At 47.2% G+C, this 10,224-nt stretch overlaps 1 pseudogene; it reads right to left on the bottom strand.

Moving 5' to 3' along the window:
* Nucleotides 1–7,558: 7,558 nt before the first annotated feature.
* Nucleotides 7,559–9,445, bottom strand: LOC149337886 (uncharacterized; annotated as a pseudogene).
* Nucleotides 9,446–10,224: the final 779 nt, after the last annotated feature.

Below are 10,224 nucleotides of genomic sequence, written 5' to 3'. Positions count from 1 at the left end.
ACCTCTGCTGGTAGCTACAGACCCATAGCCCTCACAAGTTGCCTCGCCAAATCTTTCGAAAATGTATTAAATATTAGGTTAATGTTTACTCTCAAATCCCGTGAACTTCTTGACGTCCATCAATGTGGCTTTAAAAAAGGATGTTCAACAACTGACCATCTCGTCCGTCTTGAAAATACAGTACGCGAAGCATTCATACACAAACAACATTGTCTGGCAGTCTTCTTTGACATGGAAAAGGCTTACGACACTACCTGGAGGTTCGGGATTCTCCACGACCTAGCAGACCTCGGTATTCGTGGAAGGATGCTTAACTGCTTGAAAGATTTCCTATCTAACCGTTCATTTCAAGTACGTCTGGGTTCAACACTTTCCAAAAAATTTGTTCAAGAGAATGGCGTACCACAAGGGTGTATTTTAAGTACTACGCTTTTTGTAGCAAAAATGAATTCCATAGCAAAAATAATTCCTACAACCGTGATGTACTCGGTATATGTTGACGACCTTCAAATTGCATGCATTTCATCCAGCTTAGCAACCTGTGAGAGACAGATACAACTCACATTAAACAGAATAGCTACTTGGGCAGACAGAAACGGGTTTAAGTTCTCCCCACAAAAAACAGTAGCAGTGCTTTTCTCACTTAGAAGAAGCTTGCAGAATGACCCCATCCTACACCTAAATGAAACAATGATACCAATAAAGCACGAACATAAATTTTTAGGCGTAACATTTGATAAAAGACTGACATTGCTGCCGCACATTAACACACTGAAAACGAAAGCCTCCAAATCTCTAAACATACTCAAGGTGCTCTCTAGGAAACATTGGGGCTCTGATAGAACATGTCTTCTGCACATATATCGCTCGTTGGTACGTTCTTACTTAGACCATCATACTTAAAAAAATTAGATCCAGTACATAACTCAGGCCTACGCCTCTCATGTGGCGCATACAGGACATCTCCCATAGCAAGCCTATATGCAGAAACAAATGAACCCTCACTAGAAATCAGAAGAACTTCTTTAATGTGTGCATATGTCTTTAAAGTAAGATCTCAACCAAAACATATCTGCTATCCAGTTGTAACGAGATGTCCTTCTAGAACAATATTCACCAACAAACCTCATGCAATCCGGCCACTGGTCCTGCGTTTCGAAGATATATGCCAGAACCTCAATATACAGGACACGTTGCCTGACATTGCCCAAAGACGGGATGCACTACCTCCATGGTAGAATTTTCCTGAAGTTTGCGACTTCACACTGACACAGTTCCGTAAAAAGAAAACTCAACAACAACATATCATACAAGAATTTCTTGCACTGAAAGAAAAATATAATAGCTTTTCAGAATTTTATACTGATGGTTCGAAAACAGATGTTTATGTAGGAAGCGCAGTAGTACAAGAGAATTGGGAGGAAACAGTAAGACTTCCACAGTGTGCATCTGTTTTCACTGCCGAATGTTACGCCGTATGTGTTGCCATAGAAAAAATAGTAAACGAGAACCATAAGAACAGTATCATTTATACAGACTCCCTAAGCGTGCTTACAGCTCTCCACTCTAAAAATGCAATCACTCCTCTACTTGGGGACATTATACACAACATAGTGATATCCACAGCTAAAGGACAAAACATAAAACTATGTTGGGTCCCGAGTCATGTCGGGATAAAGGGTAACGAGAGAGCAGATTTATGCGCAGCCCAAGCTCGTGACAAGCAAATTAAAAATGTCAGTGTGCCGTATCGAGACTGCATAAACTTAGTAAATCTTAAAGCAAGGCAAAAATGGCAATCTGCTTGGAACAGCGAAAAAAACAATAAACTACATTTGGTAAAACCAGTTTTAGGAGAATGGAAGTCGTGTGTACACCAGGAACGTTTTAAAGAAGTCATTATCTGCCGTCTCCGTATAGGTCACACGCACCTTACACACAACTTTCTGCTCACGAAACAAGATAAACCAGTTTGTGCATGTGGAGGTGAACTTAAAGTTAACCACATTTTATTTTCATGTTCCAAACTCGGAAAACTGAGGAAAAAGTGCTTTTCACTGTTTTATAATCAATTCATCCCCTTTCATCCCGCGTTACTCATAGGCGAAAATGCAATTGTGGACATATCTTGTGTTTTTAAGTTTTTAACTGAGGCAGATTTTCTCCACAAAATATAAATCATGACCTATAGCTTCACATGATGTCCCTCAGCCACTTCCTCATTCGTGAGGAAAAGGCTGACGCTTTTATTTGACTGGTCAGGATCCTCGGCATCCTTGCCCAGCCAAGGATGGCCGCTGAGGCTACTGACCTTTTTAAAGCTTTTACCATTAGCCATTCCTAGATCTCGTCTTCTCCGTTATTACTAGGTATTTAAACTTTTTAGGCCCTTTACACCACTGATCACGTTCCTCATTTTTATTAAATCCCGCAGAAAACATTTTCCATACCTTGTGCTTGGCGCATGATGGCCTTAGCTGCCTATGTGCCATAAAACCCAACACAACACAACACGCAACTGCCTGCGTACTACCCGTGCACGCATTCTCGCTTGCTCACCTGGAAAACGTGACGGTGGAACTACGTTTTGCCGAGAAGAAACACCACCGGACAATTACGTCATCTACAGCGGATCTACAAAAGCGGCAGTCCTGCGCGGGCCTTCTGCTGGTGTTGCAGGTCGTGTCGTGGTTTTCGGATGCGACAACGAACACTTCACATGGGCTACCATTCAACTTGCCGGATCATCTAGAAACAGCGTGACACAAGATGCAACTGCCTGCGTACTACCCGTGCACGCATTCCCGCTTGCTCACCTGGAAAACGTGACGGTGGAACTACGTTTTGCCGAGAAGAAACACCACCGGACAATTACGTCATCTACAGCGGATCTACAAAAGCGGCAGTCCTGCGCGGGCCTTCTGCTGGTTTTGCAGGTCGTGTCGTGGTTTTCGGATGCGACAACGAACACTTCACATGGGCTACCATTCAACTTGCCGGATCATCTAGAAAGCAGCGTGACACAAGATGCAACTGCCTGCGTACTACCCGTGCACGCATTCCCGCTTGCTCATCTGGAAAACGTGACGGTGGAACTACGTTTTGCCGAGAAGAAACACCACCGGACAATTACGTCATCTACAGCGGATCTACAAAAGCGGCAGTCCTGCGCGGGCCTTCTGCTGGTTTTGCAGGTCGTGTCGTGGTTTTCGGATGCGACAACGAACACTTCACATGGGCTACCATTCAACTTGCCGGATCATCTAGAAAGCAGCGTGACACAAGATGCAACTGCCTGCGTACTACCCGCGCACGCATTCCCGCTTGCTCATCTGGAAAACGTGACGGTGGAACTACGTTTTGCCGAGAAGAAACACCACCGGACAATTACGTCATCTACAGCGGATCTACAAAAGCGGCAGTCCTGCGCGGGCCTCTTCAGAGGGCACGGCACTCGCCTGTGGGACAGCATGGCCAAACGCCTTCTGCTGGTTTTGCAGGTCGTATCGTGGTTTTCGGATGCGACAACGAACACTTCACATGGGCTACCATTCAACTTGCCGGATCATCTAGAGAGCGGCGTGACACAAGATGCAACTGCCTGCGTACTACCCGTGCACGCATTCCCGCTTGCTCACCTGGAAAACGTGACGGTGGAACTACGTTTTGCCGAGAAGAAACACCACCGGACAATTACGTCATCTACAGCGGATCTACAAAAGCGGCAGTCCTGCGCGGGCCTCTTCAGAGGGCACGGCACTCGCCTGTGGGACAGCATGGCTAAACGCCTTCTGCTGGTTTTGCAGGTCGTGTCGTGGTTTTCGGATGCGACAACGAACACTTCACATGGGCTACCATTCAACTTGCCGGATCATCTAGAAAGCAGCGTGACACAAGATGCAACTGCCTGCGTACTACCCGTGCACGCATTCCCGCTTGCTCATCTGGAAAACGTGACGGTGGAACTACGTTTTGCCGAGAAGAAACACCACCGGACAATTACGTCATCTACAGCGGATCTACAAAAGCGGCAGTCCTGCGCGGGCCTCTTCAGAGGGCACGGCACTCGCCTGTGGGACAGCATGGCTAAACGCCTTCTGCTGGTTTTGCAGGTCGTATCGTGGTTTTCGGATGCGACAACGAACACTTCACATGGGCTACCATTCAACTTGCCGGATCATCTAGAAAGCGGCGTGACACAAGATGCAACTGCCTGCGTACTACCCGTGCACGCATTCCCGCTTGCTCACCTTGAAAACGTGACGGTGGAACTACGTTTTGCCGAGAAGAAACACCACCGGACAATTACGTCATCTACAGCGGATCTACAAAAGCGGCAGTCCTGCGCGGGCCTCTTCAGAGGGCACGGCACTCGCCTGTGGGACAGCATGGCTAAACGCCTTCTGCTGGTTTTGCAGGTCGTATCGTGGTTTTCGGATGCGACAACGAACACTTCACATGGGCTACCATTCAACTTGCCGGATCATCTAGAAAGCGGCGTGACACAAGATGCAACTGCCTGCGTACTACCCGTGCACGCATTCCCGCTTGCTCACCTGGAAAACGTGACGGTGGAACTACCTTTTGCCGAGAAGAAACACCACCGGACAATTACGTCATCTACAGCGGATCTACAAAAGCGGCAGTCCTGCGCGGGCCTCTTCAGAGGGCACGGCACTCGCCTGTGGGACAGCATGGCTAAACGCCTTCTGCTGGTTTTGCAGGTCGTATCGTGGTTTTCGGATGCGACAACGAACACTTCACATGGGCTACCATTCAACTTGCCGGATCATCTAGAAAGCGGCGTGACACAAGATGCAACTGCCTGCGTACTACCCGTGCACGCATTCCCGCTTGCTCACCTGGAAAACGTGACGGTGGAACTACGTTTTGCCGAGAAGAAACACCACCGGACAATTACGTCATCTACAGCGGATCTACAAAAGCGGCAGTCCTGCGCGGGCCTCTTCAGAGGGCACGGCACATGCCTGTGGGACAGCATGGCTAAACGCCTTCTGCTGGTTTTGCAGGTCGTGTCGTGGTTTTCGGATGCGACAACGAACACTTCACATGGGCTACCATTCAACTTGCCGGATCATCTAGAAAGCAGCGTGACACAAGATGCAACTGCCTGCGTACTACCCGTGCACGCATTCCCGCTTGCTCACCTGGAAAACGTGACGGTGGAACTACGTTTTGCCGAGAAGAAACACCACCGGACAATTACGTCATCTACAGCGGATCTACAAAAGCGGCAGTCCTGCGCGGGCCTCTTCAGAGGGCACGGCACTCGCCTGTGGGACAGCATGGCTAAACGCCTTCTGCTGGTTTTGCAGGTTAGTTCCTGGCATAATGTTCATTCTAACAGAAATGACAATAGATTTGTAGTAGTCCTGCCGTGCCCTCGCAGGTGTCGCGCAATTTTGAGTGATTGCTGGACAGTGTTGTTGTTGCTGTTGACGTCGGGTGATATTGAGGAGAATCCGGGGCCTACAACAGAGGAACACTTGCAGATGATTGTAAAGAATCAGGCAGACACGGATCGCAATTTGAAAGCTATTCAAGACGAAATCGGTGAGCTGAATGCAAGGACGGAAGGGTTATCAGACTTTCTAGCGGCATTCAAGGAAATGAGCACACGAATTGATAACTTTGAGTCTATATCATCAAAGAGCAAGCTAAAAAGTTAATGGAATTTGAAAGCCGCGGCCGGCGTAACAATCTTTTAGTTTTTGGGCTCCCTGAACAAGCCACTGAGTCAGAGTTAGATCTGAGAAAAGCGGTTGTAGACAATATTTTCCACAAGGATCTTAGTGTTCAGGTTACTTCAGTCGAAAGAATTTATCGCCTAGGAAGAAAGAAAACAGTAGCTACTAGACCGGTAATTATGAAATTCTATGATTCCAGGGAAAAAGACAGCGTTCTTAAAAACTGCCACAAACTTAAAGGCACGTCTGTTAGCGTCAGCAATGACTACGCAAAAGATATTGTACAAGTTCGGAGGAATTTTTGGCAGTCTGCTGCTGTCGAACGATCTAACGGACAAAAGGTATCGCTGGTTCACGATAAACTGAAGATAGATGACCGTCTGTACTCTTGGGACGACACTCGAAACGAGCGTTTGCTCTGCCGGACCCAACGTAAGGGTGCTCGAAACACCCACAACGGATCGGAGACAGCAGATGACAGCCATAATGGATCACCTTCCAGACGTGAAAGTAATTCATAGCTCAGGATAGTTCTGTTGAATGCTCGCAGCATTCTTAACAAGGTCACAGAATTGGAATTTTTATTGCTCTCAGAGAACCCGCATGTCGTTTGCATAACGGAAACATGGCTCAACATTGATGTTTCTTCTGATTGCATTGTTCCTCCTGGCTACACAATGCTCAGATGAGATCGAGATTCCCGTGGGGGTGGTGTGGCCATTATTGTGAAGTCATCGCTCTCAGTTTCCACGATTACGAGCAAAATGCCGGAGTCAGTGTGGTGTAAAATTATGTTTTCTGGTGCTGCGTACATCATAGGAGCAATTTACAGGCCACCGAATACTTCACCCGATTTTCTCGATAAGTTAAATGAATTTCTTTTCAGTCATGTAACTAGGAGCACCCGCCTGTAATGACTGGCGATTTCAACTTGCCACATATTGATTGGGGATTGACTACGCCTGGGCATACAGAAATTTCTAGCGCGGAAAAATTGCTGGATATTGCTTTCTTTTACAATTTGAGACAAGTAGTTGGGCAACCTACACGAATATCGCCTCAGTCACAGTCATTACTAGACTTGGTGTTCCTCTCAAATAATGTAGGAGATATTGAAACAAATGTCACCGATGGAATATCTGATCACAAAATTATTTTCGTGAAAGTGCTTACTTCTGCAAACGTTCCTGCGGAACCTATGGTTCGAGTAGAAATCAAAGAGTACGGGAAGGCCGATGATACATCTATCCTGGATTACCTGAAACTTGTTTTGATGAATTTGAAAGTGCCTCTGAAAATGTATCTATTGAATGGTTATGGCAGCGTCTTAAAGTTATCATCAGTGCTTGTGTCGACCGGTACGTTCCAACTAGAGTTAAGAAAACAAAGCAGCGCAACCCATGGGTCACCAGGGATATCATTCACGCGAAACGGAAGTTGAAAAGATTGCGTAGAAAGAAAGCCGACTTCAACGACATACAGGTTTTACGTCAAAAAATAAAAATGTTGCTATCGGCTGCAAAAGAAAGATTTTTCAATCACACTCTTACTGGTTTTCTGCGAAATTCTCCAGAGAAATTTTGGCGCTATCTTGATAAAAGAAAGGAAAGAGTAAAGCAGGTGACAGTGGGAGCCGAACTTATTGCAGATAAAACGAATATGTCCGACAACTTCAATAAATATTTCCAATCTGTATTCGAAGTCGAGGGTTGGACGGAAACCCGCCTGGTCGGGGGTGTACATGAAGAAGAAGGCAGAACACCGACCAAAAAACAATGAACACTTTAAACGACGTTTCGGCTCCCACACGGGAGCTTTGTTCACAAAAAGGTACAGACGCGAAAGGCTGGCTATTTATGCTTTAAAATGTGCCCTAGGCAGCGGGCGTATGCACTATGAAGTGCCCCGTCAGTGCGATTAAGAGTGTGGTCGGTTGTCTGAATGATTAATGATTCCAGATATAGGCGGCTTTTGAGATTCTTTTCGGTTTTTAAAATGCGCGCATTGCTCCAATCTATGTCATGCTGCCTGCTTTCGGAATGTTCGGCGAGTGCATTTGACGAAGCTTTCTTGTTTTCAACATCATACTGGTGTTGTTTCAATCTTTTAACAAAGTTTCCACTTTCACCCACATACACATGGTGACAGTCTCTACACGGTATACTGTACACTACGCCCGGAAACTTTTGCTTTGGCAGGCAGTCTTTCACGTTCACGAGAGTTTGCCGCAACTTCTTCGCCGGCACATGTGACACCTCGACGTCGTAAGAACACAGGATGCGCGCCAAGGTTTCGCTGATCCCGGGCACATATGGCACAGGTGCATGTTTTTTGGCGGCTGGGCCACTGTCAGATCGCGGGGGTCGCAACAGTTTGCGTTACACAGCGTTGACGAAAGGCAACGGGTAGCCACATTCGGAGAGGTCCTTGCGAACTCTTTGACGGTCGGCTTTGGTGTCCTCTGGCTCTGTGCAGATGCGGTCTTCTCGACGAAAAAGCGAGGCAACCACTGATCTCTTGTGAGAGGCTGGGTGAAGGGAGTTAAAGTGAAGATAGCGGCCAGTATGAGTGCTCTTTCTGTACACTTTGAATGAGAGTGCGGTTTGGCTTCGTTTCACTAAGATGTCCAAAAATGGAAGCTGTCCATTCTCTTCTTGTTCGACTGTGAACTGGATGGCTCCTTCGATGCTGTTAAGATGCGCTGTGAAATCAAGTAAAGCATCCTTCTTGATAATAGAAAAACAGTCATCGACGTACCGCACAAAAATCTTTGGTTGTGGGCTGAATGAATCTAGTGCGTGGCTTTCCAGCCATTCCATTGTTAGGTTTGCAGCGGTAACAGAAACTGAAGCGCCCATGGCTGTGCCGTGAACTTTTTTGTAAAACACATGGTCGAAAGTAAAATAAGTGTTACTGAGGCAGAAATGCAGGAGTCGCCTGAGATCCGGTACATCGATTGGCGACCTGCCAGGCAAAGTGGCATCAGATTCCAGGGCTGCCGCGCAAACCTCGACTGCTAAGTCAATTGGAACGCTCGTGAAGAGCGACTTGACATCAAAAGAGACCATCATGTCACAGTCGTCAAGACGCACATTTCGAACTTTTTCTATAAAGTCAGCAGAATGACGCACATTGGTGGGGGTTCTTCCGACGAGCGGAGCAAGTATGCGATGCAGGAAGCCAGAGAGCTTGTAGAGGGGTGAACGGGTGAAATCTACGATAGGCCTCATTGGAACATAGGTTTTGTGTATCTTAGGAAGGCCATACAACGCCGGAGCTGAGCCATTGTGACATAGTAGCGCGAAGCAGAGGGACTTGTGCTGGGGTGGCATCACTCGAAAGACGTCCGATAGAAGCTTTTGCAACTGTGTCTGTATCTTTGCCGTTGGGTCCTTCTTGAGACGCACGTAAGTGCTCTGGTCATTCAGCAGGGCCAGCATTTTGCTCTTGTAGTCGACCTTGTCGAGAAGAACAGTGGAATTTCCTTTGTCAGCTGGTAGAATGACCAAATCTACATTAGCCTGGAGTTGCTTGATTGCGTTGCGCTGAGCTGAAGAGAGTGTCGAGGAGGCCTGAAGCGGACGCAACCTCGAAAGAGCGCCGATCGCACGAGTACGGGCTTCTTCGCGGCGGAATGGTTCCACCTTGCTGATTGCATTCTCCACCGCGCATACAATTTTTCTTTTGTCTGGCGCCGGCGCCACATTGAAGTTTAGGCCCAAGTTAAGTACGGACATTTCAGCCGGATTAGGCTTATACGAGGACAGGTTGTGAACTGTTGACAAAGTGACGTTGCTGCTTGCAGGCCTATCCTGGTGTGCAAGCCTGTTGAGTTTGTTTTCGTGAGACTGTTCTGCTCTGGCTGCAGTTAATTTGGCCTGAAAATTGGCGTGTAGCTGCACGCTTGGGAAAACTGCTGAGTACTGGTGCTCTAGCTGGCGTCGTGCAAAGAAAGCTTCGTTTTCTAGTTTCCGAATTGTTTGTTTGCAATCTAAAATTCTTGCCTGTAATACAAGTCGTTCAGCCTTGGCGACCACACTGTAGCCGAAACTTGTTGCAACGGGCCTGTATAGGCGGAGGGACCGAGGAATGAGACCAAGGGTCTTGCATGTCATGTTGAAGTACAAGTGACCTTTGAATGATGCCACTCGAGTAGTCACGGAAGTAAATCGACGGATTTCGGTGATTGCTCTTTGGCCATACGACCGGCGTAAGTTGATGAAGTCGAGGGTTGGACGGAAACCCGTCTGGTCGGGGGTGTACATGAAGAAGAAGGCAGAACACCGACCAAAAAACACTGAACACTTTAAACGACGTTTCGGCTCCCACACGGGAGCCTTGTTCACAAAAAGGTACAAACGCGAAAGGCTGGCTATTTATGCTTTAAAATGTGCCCTAGGCAGCGGGCGTATGCACTATGAAGTGCCCCGTCAGTGCGATTAAGAGTGTGGTCGGTTGTCTGAATGATTAATGATTCCAGATATAGGCGGCTTTTGAGATTCTTTTCGGTTTTTAA

This window comes from Amblyomma mixtum, chromosome 7 (assembly GCF_055824585.1).
Source record: "Amblyomma mixtum isolate Tamu chromosome 7, ASM5582458v1, whole genome shotgun sequence".
Classification (NCBI taxonomy): domain Eukaryota; kingdom Metazoa; phylum Arthropoda; class Arachnida; order Ixodida; family Ixodidae; genus Amblyomma; species Amblyomma mixtum.
The sequence above is the reverse complement of the archived record's forward strand: the minus strand, read 5'-3'. Positions and strand labels throughout refer to the sequence as shown.